The sequence below is a fragment of the Oncorhynchus nerka genome, linkage group LG25 (assembly GCF_034236695.1).
Source record: "Oncorhynchus nerka isolate Pitt River linkage group LG25, Oner_Uvic_2.0, whole genome shotgun sequence".
Classification (NCBI taxonomy): domain Eukaryota; kingdom Metazoa; phylum Chordata; class Actinopteri; order Salmoniformes; family Salmonidae; genus Oncorhynchus; species Oncorhynchus nerka.
In genome coordinates this window covers 32,855,667-32,866,848 of record NC_088420.1, presented here as the reverse complement: position 1 = coordinate 32,866,848, position 11,182 = coordinate 32,855,667, and the positions used below count along the sequence as shown (strand labels likewise).

Genomic DNA, 11,182 nt, shown 5'->3' with positions numbered 1-11,182 from the left:
ACTAGGGGACATAACCTGAACTATTGTGTGCACATGTTTCTTGTCCCTCTTTACCAACAATGGACAATATTTGGGTTTAACATTGTGACAGGTTCAGATTAAATGTTATACTGTAAAGCATTGTGAAAGTCAATTTGGGAATTGGAAAACTGTTTGGCAGTGTGATATGATTTCTGCTTAAGAAACGAGCAGCCAGGTATGGTCGTGGGAGGCTTATCCACATGAGGCATTACGCCCCAGATTTAACCAGACGACGAGATGCACTTAGTTTGTTAAAAGGGCAGTGCATGAACTAGGCAGAAAAGCATTAGGGAATCGTTGTCTGAGAGACAGAGTCTGGCTCAGTGGTTGACTGTCTAGGAGGAATCATGAGGGTCACAGGGTGTGGGTGGGAACCCTCACACAACGTCACAGACACAGATGTTTTTAGCACTGGGGGGCTATATAGAAAACTCCCTCCTCACTTGACCATTATTTATGTTCAATGAGCTTCCTCCATTTAAAAAACAAAACATTATTATATTGTAACACAGTATCATTTTGAAAAAGAAGGAAAGAAAGATAAATAAATAAAGAGACATGTTAGCACCGCCTGATGACACCATATCCATGGGTTTGCTGGGAGGAGTCTCCTGCACTCCACATCTCTGCGGGATGGGGCCATTATGTCAAGAGGAGGAGAACAGACTGGCACACACAGACACACAGTTCATCACACACTATGCTCTGATTCCATGAATATAATGGCATCAAAGGGTTCATTTCAGAAGAAAGAATATACATTTGCATAATATATCAGGTCATAAACAGCTCTCAGATGCTTTTTTGAAACATATAAGTCCTATAAAGATGCTAAAAGTAGAAATGGGAAGACAAATTGGTGGTCTGGAGAAGACGGGGTCAACCGAGAGGGGGGCATACTAAAGGTTGTCCCACATTATTTTTTTGTGGTCAGTTTGATATAGATCTGATGTCCTCTGGACTTTCAACGTTTCACAAAAAAATAAGCAATTTTATTACAGGCTATAACAGCCTGACGAGAGACACTGGGAGCACGAGGAAATGACAAGTGGAATAGAAATACTCGAGCTATTTAGGAAGCAGACTGAAGAGGACTAAAGATTACCTGAGATGATAGGTAGAAGCGGGGATTATTTGATGTAATCAGCGCTCTGGGACAGTGCGTTTTCAATCATTACAATCAAGTGGGGGTAGATTCCGATAAACATCGCCAGTATTGCTTTGAGAAACTCAATCCGATCCAACACTCTACTTGCTCCATATATCGATCCAAATTGAGACATCCCGATAGAATGTTTTAGAATTGAGGCCTATTCAATGAGTGATCATGATGATGCCTGTAACTCCACCTCGCTCCCTCACATGCACATACACATGCACGATGCAGAAATCGAAAGCGATACAAAGGGTCTTTAACCCAAGGCAGATGTGTTGGTTTATTTCGAGTGGGACCAAGGATCCTGTGAGGGTCAATTCATCCGCTATTACCGAGCACCAATTAGCCGTTTTGTTAGGCCCCTTCTATCCTGAGATGCCCTTCAACGCGGAAAACACGTCTGTGAAATATGAAGGTTTGCTGGATCGATTTTATTCCGTTTTTTCAATATCATTAGCACAGTAACAAACATAGTTATATTTCCTTCACACTCCTCTATTTCTTTTACTGTGAAGGTTGACGATGTAATAATGCATTTTCCATCACAGATGCAGTGAGAATGTATCTGTCTATCTGGATGTAGCAGCCAATTAGACAGGTCATCTGCTGCCTGTCTCGTGAGTCAGGAGGACCTGACAACTCCACTCTCTCCAAAAGGGTGGTGTCAATGGGACAGCACACACATATTACACAAACAATGAAGCCGTTGGGGATAACTCCCAAACTGTGCACATTCATCAAGATCGCTATAGTATAAAAATGTCCACTTCTGAAAAATATATAACACTTCCATGTTCATTTTATTTCAGGCACTAATAGCACAGCTCTATTTGGAATAATTCCACATTACCTTTGTGGGCTTTTTGCCAAGACATGTTGGGTGATAGGCCTACTTAACATTTACTACAATTAGTCCTCTGTTGATGAGAATACAATTTTAGATATATGTACATTATTCGATAAATATTACAGGCCAAAACTGAGTTATTTCTTTCATTTTCTTGAATTTGTGTTTTTTTACATATATAACATTCCAATGTATCTATTTTGGGGTTCATGAGGACATTGGTCTTTGTTTAAAGGGCAAACCGATCAGAGTGACTGCGTCGATGTTTTCCCCAGCTCCCACCTCTTTACCTCCCTCTCTCCTTTCCTTCATGATTCCCAATTTGTCCTTTATTGAACCTTTGTCTCCAGTGCATCTGCTTGCAGTTCATTAAAATTTGAAGGGGTCACTGTTATGACTTCAGACTGCTTGCCGCCAGATGAAGAGTGCTTTCTCTCCTGCAGCCTCCACATTAGCAAACTTCACAGGTGTAATACTGTGCGTAACAGATGTTCAGGGACGGAGAGTGGAACACCTACAAGCATTTCTTTTCACAGCCTTTCATATAAACCCGCAACAATTTAAATAAACATACAGTTCATGCTTATAACCCGACTCAGTTCACACATTTTCTAGTATTATATTGGTTATACACAGAATATAGCCATTGTTTGAAACATATTCACATTGGGTTATAATTTCTAACAAACAAATATTAATATTGCAAACATTATAATAATCGTTACAGGCAATAAATAGGTATAAATGATTAATTAATAATAATAATATAGTAATAACTATGGTATAGTGCACACTTTAATTTAGATATAACGGTATAGTTTATGACAGAAAATGAGTCAAATTAGCTACTTCACGGAATAGCATGTACATCCCCTGAGATTAACATTAAGGTGTCGTCTGAATCTCTAGAATGAAATTACATTTGAGTTTAGTTATCTTTGGCCATCATGCCCGAGTTCCGAGGGACACTTTCGGAGAAAAATCTAACACAGCAACTGGAGGAAATGAGAGACTGAGTACCAGCATATACGCAAACTCATCCAATGCCCTTGTTAAAGACATGCTTGTCAGATACATGTAACTGTACAACAATGCTGTACCACGCTCCATGACATAGAAATAACAAGTAGTATCGAATAGCATAGAGCACAGGTTAAAACAGATTTGAGATTCATTTTTAACCGCTTTTGTTAATTATACTTTCCAGTATAGGCTACTATACGTTTTCTATGCATATTTTATGTGAAATGGTGCCACATTTGAATTTGTGTCGTTTTCTGTAATATCCCACTAATAAAGACGTATTATTGTGAGGGGGGTGCTACGTATTTTTGGGATAATTCCATCATTGTGCCTGTTTCGATGGTAGTTTTGTTACGTTGTGATTGAAAAATCTATATTACTGTACAATGAATAGGGGTACATTTACTGAAAATAAAATATTTTTGGTGACAATAGCCCACAAGAACGCGCATAATATTATGGGGAGTTTTCATATAAGCTGATAATACATAAATAATTATATAAAATAAATATCTCAATTAAATTGTAGAATGTATTATTAAATTGAGAATAAAGCTTGTACATAATGAATCATAGGATTTTTTCGTTTATCTTTTATAATGTCACGTTTCAATTTCTATTTGGGAATAGCTTACTCATGATCTTACACCTACATCTTGAGTACAAGTACATCGTTTTTGTTGTTGTTGTAGAACAAACCTCGAAGCTTCTGTAATGGTACTTTGCCTGAGTAATGATTATGTGATCCTGTATCAACTCCATATGAATATACTCTGGCTGACAAAACTTTGTCTCACGTTTATACTTAGCATACATTACTATACAATGTACAGTATAGATAATGATGATGATAATACTATTTTTAACAAGCATAAGGATCCTACTTCTTTCATTATGTTAAGCTATATTAACAGATGGATATCAGTTTACCTGTCTAGAAAAGTAATCAATGTATCCAATTTAAAAGATGATGACTACTAAGGTGGTCAGGGTGATAAAACTGTCTTGATCAACTGCAGAATAGGAATTGTGTGACTGCCTTTGCCAAAAAGACAGTAATTGAATCATCTCTTCAATTTTGCTGGATAGAGCAGGGAGAGATGGCTTGGATGACAGAGGGAGCTCTGAAAGCAGTGATGGATACTATTGTCCAAAATGTGACCCTCTATTAACACCGCTTTCCAGCATCTGGATCCTGTCACCAATTCCAGACATGGAGGCAGACAGGGCAACTCATTTTCTGAACATACCAAATCCCTCTCCTTTTTAAGTGTATCCCCAGCATCACTAAATGGATGGAGAGGAAGACCCAGGCTACCATTCTCTTCCTTCATCTCTTTCCACATTATCAGCCCTGTACTGGAGCTTTTGTTTTGCAGGTGCCTTCAATTTGCTTCTTATCTTGCCAACATTTGTGCAGCCTAATTTTTCTTACGTTAATGCTAATGCTTGTGGGCTACGTCCTGTAAATATTTAACCTTTTCTAAATTAAAACTGAAGTACACACTTTAGTGACCATAAAAAAAGATAATGCATTCTTTTACTATTTGGAGTAGAGAGCATATAGAAGTATAGAGTATAGTCCTGGGAAAAGATAGAGGTGTGGCTTTGGGTGATAGATGCAGGTTGGAGGTGATATTATATTGTGAGTTTCTTGGTAAAAACGAAGAAAGCGAAGGACCAGTCAATTTCACACAGAGACCAAGAGAGTAAGAGTGTTGCTAAGAGACAGGCCATGCTGCACAACTTCCATCAGGAGGTAGGCTCTGACCTTATGCAAATAGGGTTCTGATCAATCTTTTGTGGAAAAAGAGAAAAGACTCACTATGTCACTAATACCTGCATTGGGAGACTTTGCACAGGCTATTCTCAACATAAAATAAACATAAGTGGTATATGCAATATAAACATTTAGCAAACATGTATTTTACATGATTGTATAGCCATTACATGATAGGGTTATATACTGAAAATATCAAAAAGTAAATGTGCTGTATTTTTGGGTGCAGCATGACTATGATGGCATTATCATAGCATCATTGTACTTAGTAATATTCCATATCACTTTCACCATTAAGTAAAACATCTTTGTAAAACAGCCAATATGAAGGTCTATGAATACTCATGGAGTGTGATAAAGGCAAGGTGATGTGATGGTCACAGTGTAGATATGGCAGGCCGCGGGCCATCAGGGCCGTCGCTGGTCTCCAGTGGGCTTTGTTACATCAGTCCACACAAGCCGCAACCCTGTTTGAGCTCTGCAGCTGAGGTTCAAGGGTTATTTGTAACTAAAGTCCCAACACCACATAAACAAGACACTGCTAACCCTATCTAGTCAGACTCCTTTCTGTCCAACAAGCCCCCAGAGAGACCTGTAGGCGACTACACAGGTTGGAGCTGTGGAGCAGTGCTATGATATAATTCACAAACATCAAAGTTAAGAAGTTGCTGCCTGATCTGCATTTCATTTCAATTAGAATAAGACAGGAATACTACGGCAGAGAGAGTGGGGAGGGAGAAGGAGAGCGAGATGTTAAATAATGATGGCCAGAGGGGGCATGTAGGTTACCACCTCCTGAAAAGGTTGTATCAGGTTATCTGAAGTGGTCACAGATAATAGCCCTTCGCACATCTCAGGTTTGAACCCTTTCACTTGCTAAGAAATTGAGGTAATCAATAATGTGAGTGGCTCAGTGATATGAGGTTACTGTATGGCCAGCTTGGAAGTTGCAAAGCAAGATCAGTTAGCTGGCTAATTGAGATTTGTCTTTTTACTCGGTCATCCATTAATCTATATGTGTCAGAGCAAAATCTATTTAATTCTTGAAATAAAAAATAATGATCACAAGTCCCGTCAGTTAAAAGCTCATCTTCTGTGGTGACATTTTCTAAGAACATACGTAAATCAGAATTAAACACAATCATTTGTATAGCAAATTATCAATGTGGAAATAAAAGAGATACGGTGGTTATGTATATTTTCAAGATAATATTATAGTTCCAAAAAGTTTTAAAAAATTATCATAAAGTAGTCATTCTGAATGATATAAACCCTGATCCTTGTATGCTTTGATATGAAAAGGGCCATATTCCACTGTATATGTACTAAAGCTGTTTCTCCACTATTGGTCCTTGGTTTTTATATTTACTTCTGCTTCCCACATTGCCCACAAAGAGAGAGCGGGAGAGAGTGTCAGAGACTAATACACCATCATCATGTTTAAAGCCAACTTTGTCAATATTGCTCAAAGTAGCAAGGGGAGTGTAGCAGCACTTTCCTGATTCTACATTGATAACATATAATCCAGTGTGACCTGTTTCAGGATCACATTTATCTAATGTGCTTGGGGACAGAGCTGGGTGGGCAGTGTCCCTGTTGCTTGGAGAAGATACACTACACACTGCCCTATCTATTCTTATTGATTAATCCCAGCTGACGGCCCGTGGACCATAATATACACTATATATACAAAAGTATGTGGACACCCCTTCAAATAAGTGGATTTGGCTATTTCAGCCCCACCTGTTGCTGACAGGTGAATTAAATTTGAGCACACAGCCAAAAAAAACTCTATAGACAAACATTGTCAGTAGAATGGCCTTACTGAAGAGCTCAGTGACTTTCAATGTGGGACCATCATATAGATGCCACCTTTCCAACATGTCAGTTGGTAAAATTTCTGCCCTGCTAGAGATGCCCGAGTCAACTGTAAGTGCTGTCATTGTGAAGTTGAAACGTCTAGCAGCAACAACGGCTCAGCCGTGAAGTGGTAGGCCACACAAGCTCACAGAATGGGACTGCCGAGTGCTGAATACTCGTAGAGCTATAATCGTCTGGGGCTCATTTGTTCGGGCTAGGCCCTGTAGTTCCAGTGAATGTAAATCTTACAGCTAGAGCATACAATGACATTCTAGACAATTCTGTGCTTCCAACTTTGTGGCAACAGTTTGGGGAAGGCCTTTTCCTGTTTCAGAATGACAATGCCCCAGTGCACAAAGCGAGGTCCATACAGAAATGGTTTGTCAAGATCGGTGTGGAAGAACTTGATTGGCCTGCTCAGAGCCCTGACCTCAACCCCATCAAACACATTTGGGATGAATTGGAACACAGACTGCAAGCCAGGCCTAGTGCCCGACCTCACTAATGCTCTTGTGGCTGAATGGAAGCAGCAATGTTCCAACATCTAGTAGAAAGCCTTCCCAGAAGAGTGAAGGCTGTTATAGAAGCAAAGGGGGGACCAACTCCATATTAATGCCCATGATTCTGGAATGAGATTTGAGTGAGACAAAGCAGGTGTCCACATACTTTTGATCGTGTAACTCAGCAGGCTCTACCGGGATACTGGAATTCAAGCATTCCATGTACACTTCAAGAGGGAAAATAATAATTGACACTTTAAAAAAGTGCAGCACCTTTCTTAATGGAATCTGAAAGGGAGGGATTTCCTCTTCCTGCTCCATGACCCCTCCATTTCTCTCTATCCTATCAGCGCAGTTACCCATGTATGTTTATTCCACCAAATATGCCAGGAAAAGCACATTAGAATCAGAGTGCATTACATGAGAAATATGGCTTTGAGCAATATGCTTTTTCATTTTGCGATGACCGCTGACCAGGTACCAAGTGCAGGTGTGAGGAAAATTACTGATGAGGGACACACCTGTGTAGGTCTATATCTCTTTCATAGGAATGCACATAACATCACGATAAGTGAAAGAATATGTGGTGGACATAGTAAGACATGCCATCAATAAGATCCACTTGTCATTCACAGGGGAAATAACACAGACAGTATTGCATGGAATTGAGATTTTGTTTGATGCAGAATATATTTGTTTGGGATATTTTTAGCCAGAGCGTGTGCCTGCTGACATCAAAAGTTGCTCAATCCAGGCTCTGTAGGCATTGGTGTATTTATGAATACCCCTCAATACCCATCAATACCAACTGGTCAATCAAAATATTTCAAAAATATGTCTAATTTGATGGCAAAACACCTTTCCATTCCCTTGCTATATAATGCAACAACAGGTGCCTCTGGCAGTTATGGGGAGATATCGATTTGTGGGGCGGCAGGGTAGCCTAGTGGATAGAGCGTTGGACTAGTAACCGGAAGGTTGCAAGTTCAAAATCCCCGAGCTGACAAGGTACAAATCTGTCGTTCTGCCCCTGAACAGGCAGTTAACCCACTGTTCCTAGGCCGTCATTGAAAATAAGAATTTGTTCTTAACTGGATAGGATAAAGTAATCCTTCTCACCCCCCTTAAAAGATTTAGATGCACTATTGTAAAGTGGCTGTTCCACTGGATGTCATAAGGTGAATGCACCAATTTGTAAGTCGCTCTTATCCAGAGCGTCTGCTAAATGACTTAAATGTAATGTAAATGTAACTGACTTGCCTAGTTAAATAAAAATAAATATAAAATAGAACCCTGACAGTATATGTTGAGATGACTATTTCAAAGTTGCAAAATATTTCAGTATTGTTGTAGTTTCTTTTTACCTCATCACTTGCACATTCACTATTTCATTTCATTTGTAAAAAATTAAATATATGAAATCCAGCTCAAGCAAGTGCTTTATCTATTTGAAAAACGAATAATCTAATAAGTGGAGAAGTAATTAAGAAAAATGATAGCCATGAACCTAAAACAACTGTTATGATAGGGGGTAGTTTAGGGAAAACATAGACAGTTATACAACTGAACGCATTCAACTGAAATGTGTCTTCTGCATTTAACCCATCCCAGCCCAACTCAGGGATTCGATCCAGCAACCTATCGGTTACTGGCCCAACCCTCTAACCACGAGGCTACCTGCTGTGTTAGCACAGTTAGGCAAACCACTCTACCAGGATACACTTCCACACTCCATCCCCCAGGTGTCAGCACCAACCGAGTCAAGGGCTTTGCTCTGCCCGAAAGCCTTGATAAGCGCATGAGGTGCTGCCAATTAGGTGAATGTCAGTCAGTATCCCAGCTGGAAAATCCGCAAGGCTGATGGTTTTCTTTGCTGGCCATGAGGCTTTTTGTTTGTTTTTGAGTCTTTAGTTTGGTATTGGTTTGGTATTTTTCTGTTTTGTACATATTTATGTTTCGTAACCATCTGAACAAATATTTATCTGCTTTGGCTGGCTGACCAAGAGGTCAAGAAGTAGTTGGGCCTGGACCTAAGGTAAGGTGGCTGTTTCCTGGTTGCATGTACATTCAACACCTGGTCGCATACACTTACTTCTCATATTAATGCACACATTAAATCAGGTAACAGACCGGTTAACTAGTCCTAAGACCCCTAGACTTAGCAAGTGCAACAATAGTAGCAAGCTAGTTATTGGTTTCGTAACACAACCTTAGCCACACAATACTATAGATTTATTGTTTAACTTCTCATTGCCAGCAAACTGACTTACTGATAGAAAACAACCTTGAGGGCAGATATCCGAAGCACACTTTAGGTGGCTACCTTTTCATTGTGACTTCCTAGCTGGACGCCAATGCTTTGTTGATCATTCACAGACTTGATATCAGCAAGATAACGACATGAGAGTATTGAAATCAGCACTTTAGCCTAGTTAGTTCATATCACTGCTCTTTAAAGATAGCCCTGTTCATGTTTGCCTTCTGGCAAGTCTGTTTACTTCCATGTGTCACCAGAGAGAATAATGTGTTGGCTATCCAGAAAGTGCTCCAGTCAGGAAACACAGACAAGGGCAAGCATAACCCTGACACAACCTTACACCCCATTTCAAGCAAGAGTAGAAGATTAACAAGGCAAACTGACATCATATTTGTGCAAGACTCATCAGTGAATATAGCTGTGAGTTATAATGAATTCTTCATAATGGCACTATGTTGCACTATTACAATGCTCTCAGTGGCTTCATAGGATTGGATCACTGCCACTACCTCGCTTTCCAACCAAGGTGCATGAATTGTGGAGCAAACTGAAGTAGAGAGGAGAAACTCTTGGAGGACAATGGATTGAAATTCAAAAGCTTATTTATTGTTAAAATAAACAATGGCTCTATTGCAAGTGTTACCCAGCAGTTTGCTTGAAACAACATTGTATGGCACACTTTGTCAGTGACTTATTTTGCCGTCCACCCTTCCTCTGAACTTGACCCACATCGCATTAAAAACAAAAAACGGTGTTTTAAGTGACGTCGGCATTGGTCTGAAGCCGAAAAAGACAGGAATTTAACATGAGCACCACAATACCTTCTTCACCCATGCTCTACCAAGGTTTTCCAGCACTTACTTAAAATGTATTTTTTTGTTTATCATTTCCATGTTTTTACACCAGAAGGTGATTGTCTGTTAAAGGTACATTATACAACACTTCCACATGCAAAGTCATTTGCATAACCCGGTTTTGGGACAGCATTAGCCCCCTCCCCCCACCTCTAGTGCTGCTCACTGGAATGGCCGCGCACGGCAGAGTTGTTGCCAAATTTCCAACACATGGGCTAGTCCAGCATCCAGACTGGAGCTGTAAATACAATCGACGGTCAAATGGCAAAGTTGTTAGTTTGAACAGAACACATTTAGATGAAAATGTCAAGACAGGAGAAGGAGCATACCGGAATATAATCTGGATGTTTGAAACTGGTGAGTTTTTCTGATGCTAGCAAGCATGCATTTGCACACTGCAGTGAAGTGCACTGCTCAACCCAGGTGTTTACATGTGCATTGGGGGTACATGTACATGTAGCCAGTTATTTGATTTCTCAGCTACAGTTTGAGATTTGTCCTGTCCAACAGTGAAATATGGCACAAAACGGGACATTAACTGTAATATCTTATGTTTCACTAAATTGTGGCTAAATGACGACACGGATAATGTACAGTTGGCTGGGATTTCCTTGCATCGGCAGGACTGAACTGCTACGTCCGGTAAGACGAGGAGTGGTGGTGTGTGTCTATTTGTCAATAGCAGCTGGTGCGCAATGTCTAATAATAAGGAAGTCTTGAGGCATTGCTCGCCTGAGGTAGAGTACCTCATGATAATCTGTAGACCACACTATCTACCAAGAGTTTTCATTTTTTGGTGGGCCATCTATTTACCACCACAAACCGATGCTGGCACTAAGACCACACTCAACAAGCTGTATAAGGCCATAAACAAACAAGAAAAT

At 39.9% G+C, this 11,182-nt stretch overlaps 1 long non-coding RNA gene across 1 annotated transcript in view; it reads left to right on the top strand.

Moving 5' to 3' along the window:
- Window positions 1-9,028: 9,028 nt before the first annotated feature.
- Window positions 9,029-11,182, top strand: part of LOC115108909 (uncharacterized) — a 34,496-nt gene continuing 32,342 nt past the window's right edge. Inside the window, exon 1 of the long non-coding RNA XR_003860432.2 lies at window positions 9,029-9,222. This is a non-coding gene — a long non-coding RNA (uncharacterized LOC115108909). The remainder of the gene's footprint in view (window positions 9,223-11,182) is intronic.